The sequence below is a fragment of the Puma concolor genome, chromosome E1 (genome assembly GCF_028749965.1).
Source record: "Puma concolor isolate L17-30 chromosome E1, mPumCon1.1.hap2, whole genome shotgun sequence".
Lineage (NCBI taxonomy): Eukaryota > Metazoa > Chordata > Mammalia > Carnivora > Felidae > Puma > Puma concolor.
Window position 1 is genome coordinate 311,696 of NC_141680.1, and position 17,884 is coordinate 329,579.

Here is a 17,884-nt window from a genome sequence, read left to right on the forward strand (position 1 = left end):
CTTACCATGGCTGAAGCCGGTCCCTATACCTGAGAGAATGGTGTCACAGAATCCCAAACACCCGCCAGACCCTGGGTTCTCTGCTCAGATACTCCTGGGGAAGGTCCGAGTGATGGAACACACAGAATCCCAAGCAGCCCCTCCAGGGCTGTGCAACGAACACAAAATCACAAGCGAGACACAAGCTCGAATCCGAAAAAGCCTCCAGACCCTGGGTCTCACTCAGAATCTCCCCGGATAGGTCCGTGGTATGTGAGACACAGAATGGGTAGTGCCCCTGCGCGCCCCAGGGCCTCCAGGCCCTGAGTCACTTACCATGGCTCACCATGGCTGAAGCCACTCCCAGTACCTGAGAGAAAGGGGTCACAGTTTCCCATACAGCCTCCAGACCCTGGGGTCTCAGCTCAGAATCTCCCGGGAAAGTTCCGAGAAATGGGAGACACAGAATCCCAAGCAGCCCCTCCAGGGGCTGTGCAGCGAGCACAAAAGCCCAAGTGAGACACAAGCTAGAATCACAAAATGCCAACAAACCCTGTGGTCTCAGCTCAGAAACTCCCGGGATAGGGCCGAGGGATGCGAGACACACAATCCCAAGCAGCCGCTGCGAGCCCCGGGCCTCCAGGTCCTGAGTCACTTACCATGGCTTACTATGGCTGAAGCCACTCCCTGTACCTGAGAGAAAGGAGTCACAGAATCCCAAACAGCCTCCAGACCCTGGGATCTCAGCTCTGAAACTCCCGGGGAAGGTCCGAGCGATGGGAGACACAGAATCCCAAGCCACCCCTCCAGGGGCTGTGCAGCGAGCACAAAATTCCAAGCGAGACACAAGCTAGAATCCCAAAAAGCCTCTAGACCCTGTGGTCTCAGCTCAGAAACTCCCGGGATAGGTCCGAGGGATGCGAGACACACAATCCCAAGCAGCCGCCGCGAGCCCCGGGCCTCCAGGTTCTGAGTCACTTACCATGGGTGACGGCACTCCCCATCAGGGAGCTGAAGCCGCTCCCTGTACCTGAGAGAAAGGAGTCACAGGATCCCAAACAGCCTCCAGACCCTTTGGTCTCAGCTCAGGAACTCCCGGGGAAGGTCCGAGGAATGGGAGACCCAGAATCCCATGCAGCCCCTCCAGGGTCTACTCCAGTGATGAGGAATGGATTCAGGTGACCAGTAAGGAGGCCCTGCATTAAATCAGCTCTTGTGCCCTAGTGCACCTTACCAGCTGCCACCAATAGCACCAATCCAGGTGGCCTCCAAGGGGGCGAATGGCGCAATTTTTGTGGCGCGTCACATGGTGTCCCATAAAGCTCCCCCTGATGCCATATTGAGGCATGGGGAGGGCAGAAGTCCATAGTCTGGGATAGGTTCCTTCGACATCATCCAGGAGAGTTAGGTGTAAGCATACGGCTCCTTCTACATCAGCCAATCCTATCTACATCAGGGACCCTGAACCCTGTGAGCCCCTTTTTCCTTCCAGCTTAGGGAAGCAGCCAGCCCTCCAGCAGCTTTTGGGTCATGGCTGGGCCACCAACAGTAAATGTCTGGCTGTCCACATGCTGCCAGCATTGCTTTAGCAAATGTCAATATGAGCAGCTGCTGTATGGGGGATTCTCCTCCATTTTGATCAGGGCCTGGGACAAAACATGACGAGAGAGAGAGAGAGAGGAGTTCCCTGTGCTCCTGGACAGGGCTGCATGCACAGAGCAGATAGCCTGAAGCCTGGAGAGAGGTGGACAAAGAGGCAGGTAAGGAGAGAGAAACTGGATGAGTGATAGGGGAGTTGGGCAAGTCCTAGAGAGTGAAAGGAAGAAACACAGAGAGGTGTGGTTAGAGAGAAACAGAGACAAAGAGGAAGTACAAGGAGAGAAGTGGAGACCTGGTCCAGGTATGTGGACGGGGCGAGATGGGCCAGGGGAGAGGGGATGTGTGAAGTGGCTCTGAGTGCTGGGGCAGAAAGGGCTGGTATCATGGGCATCATAGTTTCATGACTCTAAGACTCCAACATCCCTGGGGCCAAGCTCTGCAGAGGCCATTGCAATTGAAAAGATGGGCATCCGTCATTTCTCCTGCAATTGTGGGGCTCAGCGTTATGTTCTGTCATGGAGAAGGATGTCTTCAGGGAGAGTGTGCTGCTCTTTGGCAGTTAAACTCCAGAGCCCGCCCTGTGGGGAGGTGTCCCTGGGTCATCTCCCTCACTGACCCCAGGCCCTGTTGGATTTCACCCCTCCCCCCACTAGTTGGCGTTCCTCGTGTTCTGAACCCAGGCATGAGGCATTGTGTTGTCCCCAGGTTCTGCAGTCTGGACCTGGCAGAGGTGGACTGTTGATTAAAAAAAAAAACATATTTGACAATAAGGTCCATATTCTCCCTCTGGAACGAGCGGTGTGCATCTAAATCATGGGTTGCTATCCTCCTGTCCACAACCAATCTGAGGATTCCAGAAGGTAGGTGAACCCTTTAAAACACCATAGTCTTCTCTTACATCATTCAAAGACAATTTGTTTTCCAAGCTTTCTTTTAATTTTGAAGAGATGGCAATTACTAATTGAAGGCATAATGGTCCTGTAGGAAATTGACCTACATGACTGATGGGCATTATTTCATCCATCCATATCCCTAAAGCACATTTCATTGGAAATCTAAGCCACGGATACATGTCGTAAATTCATAACAGGTGTGTAGCTCCCTGTAAGTTGCATGCTGACCTTGTCACATATGTGTCATCAGATATTATTAGTGACTTTTCAGATAAGCTCTAAACATCAAGATGGTCATGTTAGACAATCTGGTATAAATGGAATTTCACAGATTCTAAATTAGGAATGATTTTTCATTTTTAATGTCTCTTTTTTTTTCCTTTTATGAGAGAACCCGAGCTGGGGATGGGGGAGAGAGTGGGAGATACTGAATCTGAGGCAGGCTCCAGGCTCTGAGTTGTCAGGACAGAGCCTGATGCAGGGCTCAAACTGATGGACTGCAAGATCATGACCTGAGTGGAAGTCGGACGCTTAACCAAGTAAGCCACCCAAGCGCCCAGGAATGATAGTTTATTGGCAAAGAAAGAGAAATTAAAGATAGCATAAAGGATGTCGACTTTTAATTGAAATATTCTTCACACATTTGTTGTATTAGTTTTAGGCATACATTGTAGTCCTTCCATTTGTCTATAAATTATGTTGTACTTTAGCACAAGTGTAGCTATCATGTGAAAGCATGCAACAGTATTATTACAGGATTGACTCTCTTCCATTGGCTGTCCCTTGTATCCCTAGGATGCATTCATTCCATAGCTGGAAGCCGGTATCTCTCTCTCAAAGGTGTCCATTCTTTATCTAACCTAAACACTTAGGTGGTAAACACAATTACCTCTTGTTCAGCATGTGTAAATTGGTAGTCTATTTTTCTGGGAACATTGCTTAAAGCATTACAAATGATGTCATTACGTTAATAAATTTGGTTTCATTCTTCTCTCACAAGAAAGGAGAAGAAAAAGATTTCTTTGTGCCCTAGGCCCTGTCACTAAGATCCTTCCCAGTGTAGAGAACAGGCTTAGTTGCCCAGAGCACCTTCGGTCCCTCAGCTGAGCCACCAGGGTCTTCAACATTGCAGGAAATCCCATGGTGGTCAGCAGAGAGAGCTCGAGCACCACAGACCCGGAGGCGCTGGTTCCTCTGCCGAGGCAGTGATGGCCAGCAGAGGACTCACCATCGGCTTTTCTGACCCAGGGCACCTCAGAGAAGGAAGGGCTTCTATTTATTCCAGAGAACGCAGGGCCTCTGCTGCTGCTTCAGGACAGAGAGCAGAGCTGCCTTTCCAGCACATTCTGCCGCCCACCCCAGGGGAGACCTGGGGAGATTTGCAGCAACTTGGCCATCTCCTGAGTCCCACAGAGTAACACAGGGCCTCTGCTGCTGCCTCAGGACAGAGAGCAGAGCTGCCTTTCCAGCGCGTTCTGCCACCCACCTCAGGGGAGACCTGGGGACCTTTGCAGCAACTTGGCATCTCCTGAGTCCCACAGAGTATCTGCCTTGTTGTACTGAGTGCTGAGGAGGGGGCGCTGGGTGGCTTCCCTGGGCAAGCTGGTTGCTGAGCTGCACAGGCACTTGCATTTTCTGGGCTGTTTCCGTGTTTCATTCCTCCACTTCCAGGACAGTATTTGAGCAAGACATATTTTACTAAAGAACTCGTGGATTGCAGGGTCCTACGACATCACCTCATCGATGCAGTCGATGGTTTGTTCCAGATTCCGGTTTGTTTCCGGGAAGAAACCCTGACAGAAGTTCAGAAGAACACGAGCTGCATTCCATTAGGACATGAATACATGAAATGCTCCTCTCACGACCTTCTAGAAGAATGAGCTGGGGCCCAGTTTCTGAGTCCTGCTGGAACCAGAGACCGAGGTAAGGGCACAAACTGCCCCACATCATACATGCTTTTTTTTAAATTTCATGGTTATTTTTCCAACCTAGTGAAGTGATTGAAAACTACAGAAAACCTGGTAGGTAGGTGTCATTAACCTTATGTTATCTTTTAATTTAAATTCCAGTGAGTGAAGACACAGTGTAATATTAGTTTCAAGTGTCCAATATAGAGCAACCCTTCCACACATCACCCGGAGCTCATCCCAGGTGCACTTCTTAATCCCCAGCAGCAGTTTCACCCATTCCCTCACCTCACTGTGGAAGCCCTCAGTTTGTTTCCTAGTTAAGAGTCTGTTTCTTTGTCACTGTGTCCTTCACCGCCCCCCCCCTTTGTTTTATTTTAATTCCATGTGTTAGTGAAATCATCTGGTATTTGTCTTTCTCTGACAGGCTCTTTTTCACCCAGCATAACATACTGTCACTCCTCCACCTCGTGGCAAATGACAAGATTTCATGTTTTTATGGCTACATAATATTACATTCCATATACTACATCTCAACTTATTCATCACTTGATGGATGCTTGGGAAATTTCCGTAATTTGGCTCTTGTAGAAAATGCTGCTGTAAACATCATGGTGCATGTATCCCTTTTAGGAATTATTTTTGTATTCTTTGTGTAAATACCTCGTAGTGAAACTGCTGGATCTTAAGGTAGTTCCATTTCCATTTTTTTTGATGAATCTCCATGAGGTTTTCCAGTGTGGCTGCACCAGTTTGCATTCCTACCCACAGTGCAAGAGGGATTCTCTTTCCTCACATCCTTGGCAACACCTGCTGTTTCATCATTCATTGATTTCAGTCATTCTGACAGATGTGATGTGTTATCTCATTGTACTTTTGAATTGTATTTTCCTGAAGATCAGTATTGTTGAGCATCTTTTCATATGTTTCTTGGCCATGTGTATGTCTTCCTTAGGAAAATGTACATTCGTGTCTTCTGCCCATTTTTAATTGGATTTTTCCTTTTTTGGGTGCTGTATGACTTTATATATTTTGGACAGTAAACCTTTATCAGATGTCGTTTACAAATATTATTCTGTAGGTGTTTTAGTTTTGTTGATTATTTCCTTTGTGACAGAAGCTTTTTATTTTTATGAAGTCCCATTATTTTTGGTTGTGTTTCCCTTAACTCAGGAGATATATCTGCAAAGATGTTTGTACAGCCAATGTCAAATAAGATACTGCCTGTGTTAATTATCCTCTGGGATTTTTATGGTTTCAGGTTTCACACATAGGTCTTTATCCATGTTGGATTTATTTTTGTGTATGTTGTAAGGTAGTCTGTTGTTGGTCTTGTTTTGTTTTGCAGGTTGCTGTCTAGTTTTTCCAAATCCATATGTTGAGGAGATTTTTTTTTTAAGTTTGTGTATTTATTTTTGAGAGACAGAGAGAATGCAGAAGAGGGGCAGAAAGAAATGGGGATTGAGAATCCCACACATGCTCTGCACTGCCCTGAGATTATGATCTGAGCTGAATCCACAATCACATGTTTTGCAGCCACCCATGTGTCCCAAGACTATCTTTTTTTTTCCATTGGATATACTTTCCAGCTTTGTTGAGAATTAATTGACCATATAGGTTGGAGTTCACTTCTGCGTTTCCATTCTATTGATCTCTGCGTTTGTGTGTAGTTGTTGTTGTCATTGTTGTTGTTGTTTTTTGCCAGGACCATACTGTTCTGTTCAGTACAGCTTTTTAATATAACCTGAAGTCTGGAATTGTGATGCCTCCAGCTTTAGTTTTCTTCTTCAATTTTGTTTTTGCTGTTTGGAGTCTTTGTCGTTCCATACAAATCTTGGGATTATTTGTTGTAGTTCTGTGACAAATGTTTTTGTTAGTGTGATAAGGATTTCATTACATATGTAGATTTTTTTGAGGAGTGTAGACATTTTAACAGTATTTTATGCTTCCTATCCATGAGGGTGAAATATATTTCCTTTTCTTTGCATCCTCTTCCATTTCTTTCATCAGTGTTTCATAGCCTTTAGAGTACAGGTCTTTCACCTCTTTGGTTAGGTTCATTCTAGGTATCTTGGGGTATTTGGTGCAACCGTCAACGGGATTGATCCCTTACTTTCTCTTTCTGTTAATTCATCACTCGTCTATAGAAATGCAATAGATTTATGTACATTGATTTCTGTATATTGTGATTTGTCGAATTCATATATCAATCCTAGCAATTTTCATTGGAGTCTTTCATGTTGTTTATAGAGAGCATCATGTCTGTTCCAAATAGCGAAAGTTCTACTTCTTCCTTGCCAATCTGGATGCCTCATTTCTTTATTTGTCTGATTGCTGTGGCTAGGACTTCCTGTACTATGTGGAATAATAGTGGTGACAGGGGTCATCCCTGTCTTGTCCCTGACCTTGGAGGAAACACTTTCAATTTTTCCCCATTGAGGATGAGCTGAGCTGTGGGTGTTTCCTAGATGACCTTTATATGTGTAGGTAGGTTTAGTCCAAATCTACTTTGCTGAGGGTTTTTATCATGAATGGATGTGACATTTTGTCAAATGGTTTTCCTGCATCTGCGAAAAGCATCATATTGTTCTTATCCTTTCTTCTATTACTGTGGTGCATCATGTTGATTGATCTGTGAATGTGGAACCACCCTTGCAGCCCGGGAATATATCCCAGTTGATTATGGTAAATGATTCTATTAATGTATTGTTGACTTTAATTTGAAGGTATTTTAATGAGAATTTGTGCATACATACTCTCAGGCTATTGGTCTGCAGTTTTATTTTTAATTTTTTTAAACATTTTTTTAAATGTTTATTTCTTTCCTTAGAAAGAGTACATAAAAGTGAGGGAGGGGCAGAGAGACAGGGAAAGAGAGAATCCTGGCCATGCTCCACACTGTCAATGCACGGTCCAATGTGGGACTCGAACCCATGCACCGCAAGATAATGTCCTAATCCAAAATTAAGAGTTAGGCAGTAAACCGACAGAGCCACACAGGCGCCCCAGCAGTTTTCGGTTTTAGTGGAGGCTTTATCTGGTTTTGGTATCAGGGTAGTGATGGCCTCATGAGATGAATTTGTAACTTTTCCTTCTTTTTTATTTTTTGTAATAATTCGAGGAGAATACATATTACCTCTTCCTTAAATGGTTGATAGAATTCATCAGTGAAGCCCTCTGGCCCTGAACTCTTGTGTTGGAGGGAGATTTTTTTTTTTCTTACTGATTTTATTTCTTTCTGTTTTCAGATTTTATGTATCTTCCTGTTTCAGTTTTGGTAACTTTTGTGTTTCTAGGAATTTGTCCATTTTTCTCAGAGTGTCCAATTAGTTGCATATAGTTTTTCATAATATTATCTTCTAACTGTATTTTTGTAGTGTTGACTGTTTTTTCTCCTTTCTTATTTGTGATTTTATTTATTTGAGTCCTTTCTCTCTTCTTTGTGAAAAGTCTGCCTAGGAGGTTTTCATGTTGATTACTGTTTTCAAGGAACCAGCCCCTGGTTTCATTGATTTGGTCTAGTGTCTTTTTGATTTGTATATCCCTTATTTCTGCCTTAATCTCTATTATTTCCTTCCTTCTGCTTTTCTTCTCATTCCTTTAGTTGTAAGTTAGGAGAGTTTGAGATTTTTCTTGCTCTTTAAGGTAGGCTTGTATTGCTATATACTTCCATCTTAGATTGCTTTTGCCGCATTCCAAAAGTTTTTACCAGTGTAGTTTCATTTTCATTAGTTTCAGTATATTTTCTCATTGATTTCCTGTTTGACCCATTCATTTCGTAGCATGTTATTTAACCTTCCTTTATTTGTGGCCTTTCCCCCTTTGTGTGTGTGTGTGTGTGTGTGCGTGTGTGTATGAGTGTGGTTAACTTCAAGTTTCCTAGCTTTGTGGTCAGAAAAGATGCTTGGTCTGTCTCTGTCTTTGGGTACCTGTTGAGGCCTTATTTGTGACCTAGAATGTGATCATTTCTGGAGAATGCCCCATGTGTGCTTGAAAAGAATGTGTACTCTGCCATTTTAGTATGGAGTGTTCTGAATATATCTGTTGAACGCATCTGGTCCAGTGTGTCATTCAAAGCCATTGTTTCCTTGTTGATTTTCTGTTTACAGGTTCTGTCCATTGATGTGACTGATGTGTTAAAGTCCTCTATTATCGTTATATTATTATAAATTCCTTTATGGTTTTGTTAATTTCTTTTATATTGGTAATTGCATATGGGGTGCATCAAAATTTACAATCATGGATCTTTTTGTTTGGTTGTCCCCTTTGGTATGAGATAGTGTCTATCTTCACCTCCTGTTACAGCTTTATTTATTTTTTTAATATAATCTTAGTTGACATATAGTGCATTCTCTGTTTCGGGTGTAGAATCCAGTGATTCATCCCTTACATACAACACCCAGTACTCATGACAACAAGTGCTCTCCATAATACTCGTCCTCCATCTAGCCCAGCGCCGACACATCTCCCTCTATCAACCCTCACTTTTTTTCTCTACGGTTAAGAGACTCATGTGGTTTGTTACCACTTTTCTCTTTTCCTGCCCCCTTCCCATGTTTTCATCTGTTTTGTTTCTTAAATTCCACATGAGTGAAATCATATGTGTCTTTCACTGATTGGCATATTTCACTTAGCATAATACATTCTAGGTCCATCCACATCATGGCAAGTGGCAGGATTTCATTCTTTTTGAAGCTGAGTTACATTTCATTGTATATATGTATGTATATATGTATGTATGTATGAGCATACAAGTGAGTACATATGCATATACATGCACACACACACACACACACACACACACCACAAGTTCTTTATACCTTCATCAGTTGATGGATACTTGGGCTTTCTCCATAGTATGGCTACTGTTGATAATGCTGCTATAAATATTGGGTATATGCATTTTACTACTAGGTATTGACCCAAAGGGTACCACACTACACTCTCGGTTTTGAAGTTTATTTTGCCTAATATAAGTATTGCTACTGGCTTTCTTTTACATTATTGTCATGATGAATGTTTTTTCATTCCCTCCTTTTAAATCTGCAGGTGACATATGTCCAAATAACACTTTGTAGGCAGCATCTAGATAGGCCTTGTTTTTTGTTTTGTTTTGTTTTGTTTTTGTTTCTTTTTTTTTTCTGTCCATTCTGACACCCTATCCTTGTCTTTTGATTGGAGCATGTAGTCGATTTACATTCAGAGTAATTATTGATAGGTATATATTTAGTGACATTCTACTAGTTATTTTGCCATTGTTTCTTGATGTTTTCTCTGATCCTTTCTTGTCTATAACACTTTTGGTCTTTCATTTCCACTCCAAGAGTCTGATTTAAATATTCTTTTCTTTTGACTGGTAGTACATTTCTTTACTTATTTTTATATTTCTTCTTCGTTAAAATTTAAGCCCAAGTTAGTTACCTTATAGTGGAATACAGTTTCAGGATTAGAATTTAGTGATCCATCAATTACAAAATATATCCAGTACTCATTCCAAGTGCCCCCCCGAGTGCCCATCACCTATTTAGCCCATACCCCTATTCAGAAACCTTCCTGGAGTCCTGAGCTTCTTCTCTCTATTTAACAGTTTCTTATCATTTGACTCCCTCTCTGTATCTTATTTTTGCTTTCCTTTCACTATGTTCATCAGTGTATTAAATTCCACAGATGAGAGAAATCATATGATGTGTGTCTTTCTCTGAGATATTATGGTTAGCATAATAAAGTCTGGTTCCATCCACCTTGTTGCAAATAACAAGATTCCACTCTTTTTGATTGCCAAGTAATATTCCGCTGTATGAATATACCACATCTTCGTTATCCATTCATCTCTCAATGGTCATTTGGGCTCTTTGCATAATTTAGCTATAGCTGATAATGCTGCTATAAACATTGGAGTGCATGTGCCTCTTCGAGTCAGCGTTAGTGTATCCTTTGGATAAATGCCTATTAGTGCAATTGCTGGGTCATACTGTAGTTCTCTTATTGTTTCTTGTAACGAATCTCCATACTATTTTCCAGAATGGCTACACCACTTTGCATTCCCACCAGCATTGCAAAAGCGTTCCCTTTCTCTGCATTCTTGCCAACATCTGTCATTTCCTGAGATGTTAATTTTAGCCATTGTTATAGGTGTGAGGGGATATCTCATTGTGGTTTTGATTTGTATTTCACTTATGACGATTGATCTTTTCATGGTATGACCAATCTGGATGTGATCTTTGTTAAAGTGTCTCTTCATGTCTTTTGCCCATTTCTTCACTGGGTTATTTGGTTTTTGGGTGTTGAGTGTGATATGTTCTTTATAGATTTTGGATAGTAACCCTTTATCTGATATGTCACCTGCAAATATCTTCTCCCATTCCATTCAGTTTCTTTTAGTTTTGTTAATTGTGTCCTCTGCTGTGCAGAAGCTTTTTATCTTGAGGTCTCAATAGTTCATTTTTGTTTTTATTGCCCTTGTTTCTGGAGACTTGACAAGAAAGATGGTGCTGCAGTCAGGATCAAAGAGGTCGGTTGCCTTTTTTCTCCTCTAGGATTTTGATGGTCTCCTGTCTTACACTTAGATCTTTCATCCATTTTGAGGTGTGTGTGTGTGAGAGAGAGAGAGAGAGTCAGAAAGAGAGAGAGACAGAGAGAGACCCAGAGGTTTAAGAACATAGTCCAGGTTCTTCTTCTCACTGTCCATTTTTCCCAGTACCATGTGCTGAAGAGACTCTTTTTTTCCTTTGGATATTCTTTCCTGTTTTGTCAAAGCTTAGTCGGCCATAATTTTGAGGGTCCATTTCTGGATTCCCTATTCTGTTCCTTTGATCTATGTGTCTGTTTTTGTCCCCATCCCATACTGTCTTGATGATTGCTGCTTTCTGATGTGCCATAAAGTCCAGAATTGTAATGTCTCCAGGTTTGTTTTTTTCTTTTTCAACATTACTATGGCTCTTTGGGGTCTTTTCTGGTTCCATACAAATTTTAGGATTGTTTGTTCTAGGTCTGGAAGAATGCTGGTGTTATTTTGATAGGAATTACATTGAATTTGTCCATTGTTTTGGGTAGTATTGATATTTTAACAATATTTGTTCTTCTAATCCATGAGATGGGATGTTTTTCCATTTCTTTGTGTCTTCTTCAAGTTCTTTCATAGATGTTGTATGGTTTGTTCTTTTAATTTTTTAATGTTTATTTATTTTTAAGAGAGTGAGCGAGTGAGCAAGAGCCTGTGAGCAGGGGAAAGGCAGAGAGAGGGAGACACAGAATCTGAAGCAGGACCAAGCTCCAAGCTGTCAGCACAGAGCCCGTCACAGGACTCAAACCCACAAACGCGGGATCATGTCCTGAACCGAAGACGGCACTTAACCGACTGAGCCACCCAGGCACCCCTCTATTGTTTTAATGTACTGATCTTTTACCTCTTTGGTTATATTTATCCCTGGGTATTTTATGCATTTCAATGCAGTTGTAAATGAGATCGATTCCTTAATTTTCTTTCTGTTGATTCATTATTGGGGTATAGAAATGCAATCAACTTCTGTATATTGATTTTATATTCTGAGACTTTCCTGAATTCCTGTATCAGTCCTAGAAGTTTTTTGGTGGAGTCGTTTGGATTTCCCACGGAGAGCATCATGTCTGCGAGGAGGGAAATTTTGACCCCTCCTGGCCAACTTGGACACCTTCTAATTCTTTTTGTTGTCTGATTGCTGAGGCTAGGACTTTCAACAGAATGGTGAATAACAGTGTGGAGAATGGACATCCCTGTCATGTTCCTGACCTTAGGGGGAAAGCTCTCAGTTTTTCCCCATTGAAGATGTTATTAGCTGTGGGACTTTCATATCTGGACATTCTCATATTGAGCCACGATCCTTCTATCCCTCCTTCATGAGGTTTTTTTTTTTTTCCATCAAGAAAGGATGCTGCTGCATTTTGTCAAATGTTTATTCTGCATCTATTGAGAGGATCATGTGGTTGTTATCCTTTCTTTTATCAACGTGATATATCACATCAGTTGATTTGCAGATATTGAATCGGTTGTGCATCCCAGGAATAAAATCCACTTCATTGTGCTGAATAATTCTTTTACTGTATTGTTGGATCCAGTTTGCCACTTTTTGTTGAGATTTTTTGCATCCATGGTCATCAGGGAAATTGGTCTGTAGTTTTCCTTTATGGTGGGGACTTTGTCCAGTTTGGACTCAAGGCCATGCTGGCCTCATAGAATGAGTTTGGAAGTGTTCCCTCCATTTTTCTGCCCATGACCTTATCTTGTTCTTTCATTTGGGATGCCTTCTTCTTGTCTTGGAATTTTGGTTGAGTATTTGCCATCTCTGTGTTACCAAGCTCATTGTGGTGCCTGCCTGTGAGTTGAATGGTTTTATGAAGAGGAGGTCATCCAATGTCCAGGGCCTGGCACATCACGGAGTGTCTGTGGTGTGGGTTGCATGCACTGTTTTGTGTTCTGGCTGCACTATCCTTCAGGTCAGTTGTATGGGAAAGGTAGGGTCCTTGGCTAGAATGTGGTGAGTCTTATCTAGGTCGGCACTGCGATCCCTGGAAGCTGCAGTGCAGTCGGAACTGAGTTCACTGCATGGTGCAGTGCACGGGCACTGGGTTCACTGAAGGGGGCAGTGCCGCCGGCACTGGTTTCACTGGAGGCTGCAGTGACACAGGCAGTGGGTTCACTGCAGGCTGCAGTGCCGTGGGCACTGGGTTCACTGGAGGGTGCAGTGCCACAGGCACTGGGTTCACTGGAGGGTGCAGTGCCACAGGCACTGGGTTCACTGGAGGGTGCAGTGCTGCGGGCAGTGGGTTCACAACAGGTTGCAGTGCCACGGGAACTGGGTTCACTGGAGTGTGCATTGCCATGGGTTCTGGGTTCACTGGAGGCTGCAGTGCTGTGGGCACTGGGTTCACTGCATGCTGCAGTGCTACAGGCATGGGGTTCACTGCAGGCTGCAGGCAGCAAGCACAGGGTTCACTGCAAACTGCTGTTCCAACTGCACTGTGTTCACTGGAGGCTGCAGTGGCACAGACACTGGGCTAACTGGATGATGTAGTGCCGCAGGCACTGGGTTCACTGCAGGTTGCAGTGCCACGGGGACTGGGTTCAATGCAGGCTGCAGTGCTGCGGGATCAGGGTTCCCAGGATGGTGCAGTGCTGTGGTCACTGCGTTAACTGGAGAGTGTAGTGCACTCAGGACTGGCTTCACTGGAGGCTGCAGTGCCATGGGCCCTGGGTTCACTGGAGGGTTCAGTGCTGCAGGGTCATGGTTCACTGGAGGCTGCAGAGCTGCGAGCACTGGGTTCACTGGAGGTTGCAGTGTCACGGGCACTGGGTTCACTGCAGGCTGCAGTGCCGTGGGCACTGGGTTCACTGGAGGGTGCAGTGCCACAGGCACTGGGTTTACTGGAGGGTGCAGTACCACAGGCACTGGGTTCACTGGAGGGTGCAGTGTCACGGGCACTGGGTTCACTGCAGGCTGCAGTGCACCGGTCACTGAGATAACTGGAAGCTGCAGTACCACGGGTACTGGGTTCACTGCAGGCTACAGTGCCTCGGGCTCTGGGATCACTGAAGACTGCAGTTACACGGGCACTGGGTTCATGGGAGGGTGCAGTGGGACAGGCACTGCCTTCACTGGAGGGTGCAGTGCTACGGGCAGTGGGTTCACTGGAGGCTGCAGTGCAGTGGGAACTGGCTTCACTGGATGGTGCAGTGCCGCGGGCACTGGGTTCACTGCAGGCTGCAGTGCACTGGTCACTGAGATAACTGGAAGCTGCAGTATGCTGGAACTGGGGTCACTGCAGGAAGCAGTGCGTCGGGCACTGACTTCACTGGAGGCTGCAGTGACACGGACACTGGGGTCATTGAGGCTGCAGTGCCGCGGGCACTGGGGTCACTGGAGGGTGCAGTGCCATGGGCTCTTGGTTCACTGGAGGGTGCAGTGTCGCGGACAGTGGGTTCACTGGAGGCTGCAGTTCTGCGGGCAGTGGGTTCACAGCAGGCTGCAGTGCCACGGGTACTGGGCTCACTGGAGGATGCAGTGCCGCGGGCACTGGGTTCACTGGAGGGTGCAGTGCAGTGGGAACTGGGTTCACTCGAGTATGCAGAGGCCGCAGGCTCTGGGTTCACTGCAGGTTGCATTGCCGCGCCACTTTGTTCAATGGAGGCTGTAGTGCTGTGAGCACTGGGTTCACTGGGGGTGAAGTGCACCAGGCACTGCATTCACAGGAGGGTGCAGTGCAGCAGGCACTGCCTTCACTGGAAGCTGCAGTGCCGTGGACAGTGAGTTCACTGGAGGGTACAGTGCAGAGTGAACTGGGTTCACTGGAGGCTGCATAGAAGCGGGAACTGGGTTCACTTCATGGTTCAGTGTTGCAGGCACTGGGTTCATTGGAGGCTGCATAGAAGCTGGAACTGGGTTCACTGCATGGTGCAGTGCAGCGGGCACTCGATTCACTGGAGGGTGCAGTGCAGCGGACACTGTATTCACTGGAGGCTCCAGTGCCGTGGGCACTGGGTTCGCTGGAGGCTGCAGAGCCACAGGCACTTGTTCACTGGAGGCTTCAGTGCCGCGGGCACTGGGTTCACTGGAGGATGCAGTGCCACAGGCACTGGGTTCACTGGAGGTTGCAGTGATGCAGGCACTGGGTTCACTTGAGGCTGCAGTGATGCGGGCACTGTGTTCACTGAAGGCTCAAGTGCCGTGGGCACTGTGTTCAATAGAGGCTCTGGTACAGTGGGCACTGGGTTCACTGGAGGCTCCAGTGCCGTGGGCACTGGTTTCACTGGAGGATGCAGTGCCGTGTGCACTGGGTTCACTGGAGGCCCCATTGCATCAGTCACTGGGTTCACTGGAGGATACATTGATGCGGACACTGGGTTCATTGACAATGCAGTGCCGCATGTACTGTTTCACTGGAGGCTCCAGTGCCATGGGCACTGGGTTCACTGGAGGATGTAGTGCCATGGGCACTGTTTTCACTGGAGGCTCCAGTGCCACGGGCACTACATTCACTGGAGGAGGCTGTGTCGCGGTCACTGGTTTCACTGGAAGCTGCCGTGTCGCAGTCACTGGGTTCACTGGAGGCTCCAATGCTGCGGGCACTGGGTTCACTGGATGATGCCGTGCCACAGGCACTGTGTTCACTGGAGGATGCACTGACACGGGCACTGGTTTCACTGGTGGCTGCAGTGCCGCGGGCCCTCGGTTCACTTGAGGCACCAGTGCCGCGGGCACTGGGTTCACTGGATGATGCAGTGCCGCAGGCCTTGTTTTCACTGGAGTGCCGACATCAGGCACTGAGATTGACAACTGCAGTCACTTGGAGTAACCGCAGACACTGAGTGTGACTTTGACTTCAGTCACTGGGAGTGACTATGACATCAGTAACTGGGAGTACTTGACTTCAGTCAGTGGGAGTGAAGTCAGGAGTGACTTCAGTCACTGGGAGTGACTTCGGGAGTGACTTCCATCACTGGGAGGGACTTCAAGAGGGACTTCCGTCACTGGGTGTGACTTCGTGAGGGACTTCCGTCATTGGGAGTGACATCGGGAGTGGCTTCTGTCACAGGGAATGACTTCGGGAGAGACTTTCCTCACTGGGAGTGACAAAGCAAGTGACTTCCGTCCCTGGGAGTGACTTCGGGAGAGGCCTCTGTCACTTGGAGTGACTTTGGGATTACCTTCCTTCACTGGGAGTGACTTTGACTTCAGTCACTGGGAGTGGTGTTGGGAGTGACTTCATTCACTGGGCATGACTTCAGTCATTGGGGGTGACTGACTTCAGTTACTGGGCATGCCCTCAGGCACTGGGCATGCCTGTGCCATTCAGGCATGGTGCAAGACTTCAGGCATGGGGTGTGCCTTCAGGCAGGGGTGTGCCTTCGGGCACTGGGCGGTGCTTCCTGCATGTGGCAAGGCTTCAGGCACGGGGATTTCCTTCAGGCACGGGGCTTGAGTACAGGCACGTGGAGCTGTTTCAGGCAAGAGGCATGCCTTCAGGACCAGGGAGCAGCTTCAGGCACAGGGAGCATTTTCAGGCACGGTGCGCACCTTTAACCATGGGGCTTGTCTTCAGGCACTGGGAGCACCTTCAGGTACAGCGAGCGGCTTCATGCATAGGGCGCGACATCAGGCATGGGGAGCCTCTGTGCACTTCAGGCACAGCATGAGCTATCAGGCACTGGGCTCGCTTCAGGCACAGGGCGCGCTCAGGCAAGGGGTGCGCCATCAGGCATGGGCAAGCCTTCACGGGGTGCCTGTGCCCTTGAGTCAAGGGGAGCACCTTCAGGCATGGGGCTTGCCTTCAGGCAATGGGAGCTTCTTCAGGCATGGGGCGCGGCTTCAGGCACGGCAAGCTGCTCTGCCATTCGGGCCAGGGGAGCACATGTGCCTTTCAACAAAGGACGCCCCATCATGCACAGGGCACTCAAGGAGACACAGAGAATGCCCTCCAGCAGGGGTGCACCCTCAGAGAGTGCCTATGCCATTCAGGCAAAGGGAGTGCCTTCAGACATGGTGAGTGGTGTCAGGAACTGGAGGGTCTGTGCCACGAGCAAAGAGCCTAAAGGCTCTGTGCCGTGAGCACTGGAGTACTGGAGGCTGCAGTGCCATGGTCATGGGGCACTGGAGGTTGCAGTGCCGCTGCCACTGGATTCACTGGAGGATCCACTCCTGCGGGAACTGGGTTCACTGGAGGCTGCAAACCGCGGGCACTGGGTTCACTGGGGCTGCAGTGCCTCGCGCATTGTGTTCACTGGATGCTGTAGTGTAACGGGCACTGAGTTCACTGGACGAAGCAGTGCCACAGGCACTGGCTTCACTGGTGGCTGAAGTGCCGCAGGCACGGGGTTCACTGGAGGCTGCAGTGCCGCGGGTGCTGCGTTCACTGGAGGATGCAGTGCCCCAGGCACTGGGTGCATTACAGGCTGCAGTGCCCCGTGCACTGGGTTCACTGCAGGATGTATTGCCGTGGACATTTTGTTCACTGGAGGCTGCAGTGCTGTGGGCACTGGGTTCACTGGAGGGTGAAGTGCCGCAGGCACTGCGTTCACTGGAGGTTGCAGTGCAGTGGGCGTTGCCTTCACTGGAAGCTGCAGGGCCGCAGGCAGTGGGTGCACTGGAGGCTGCAGTGCAGTAGGTACTGGGTTCACTGTAGGGTGCACTGCCACGGGCACTGGGTTCACTGCAGGCTGCAGAGCACAGGTCAATGAGATTACTGGAAGCTGCAGTGCTGCAGGCACTGGGGTCACTGGAGGATGCAGTGCATCGGGCACTGGCTTTACTGGAGCCTGCAGTACCGCGGTCACTGGGTACACTTGAGGCTGCAGTGCCGCAGGCAGTGGGTTCACTGAAGGCAGCAGTGCTTCGGACAATGTGTTCACAGGAGTCAGCAATGCTTCGGGTGGTAATTTCACTGGAGGCTGCAGTGACATTGGCAGTGGGTTCACTGGAGACTGCAGTGCCTCAGGCAGTGTGTTCACTGGAGGCTGCATTGCCCCAGGCACTG

General features: G+C 47.0%; 1 long non-coding RNA gene across 1 annotated transcript in view; it reads left to right on the top strand.

The window, feature by feature from the left end:
- The first annotated feature begins 3,897 nt into the window (after positions 1 to 3,897).
- LOC147573939 (uncharacterized) overlaps positions 3,898 to 17,884 on the top strand; it is a 44,653-nt gene continuing 30,666 nt past the window's right edge. Inside the window, exon 1 of the long non-coding RNA XR_015243668.1 lies at positions 3,898 to 4,394. This is a non-coding gene — a long non-coding RNA (uncharacterized LOC147573939). The remainder of the gene's footprint in view (positions 4,395 to 17,884) is intronic.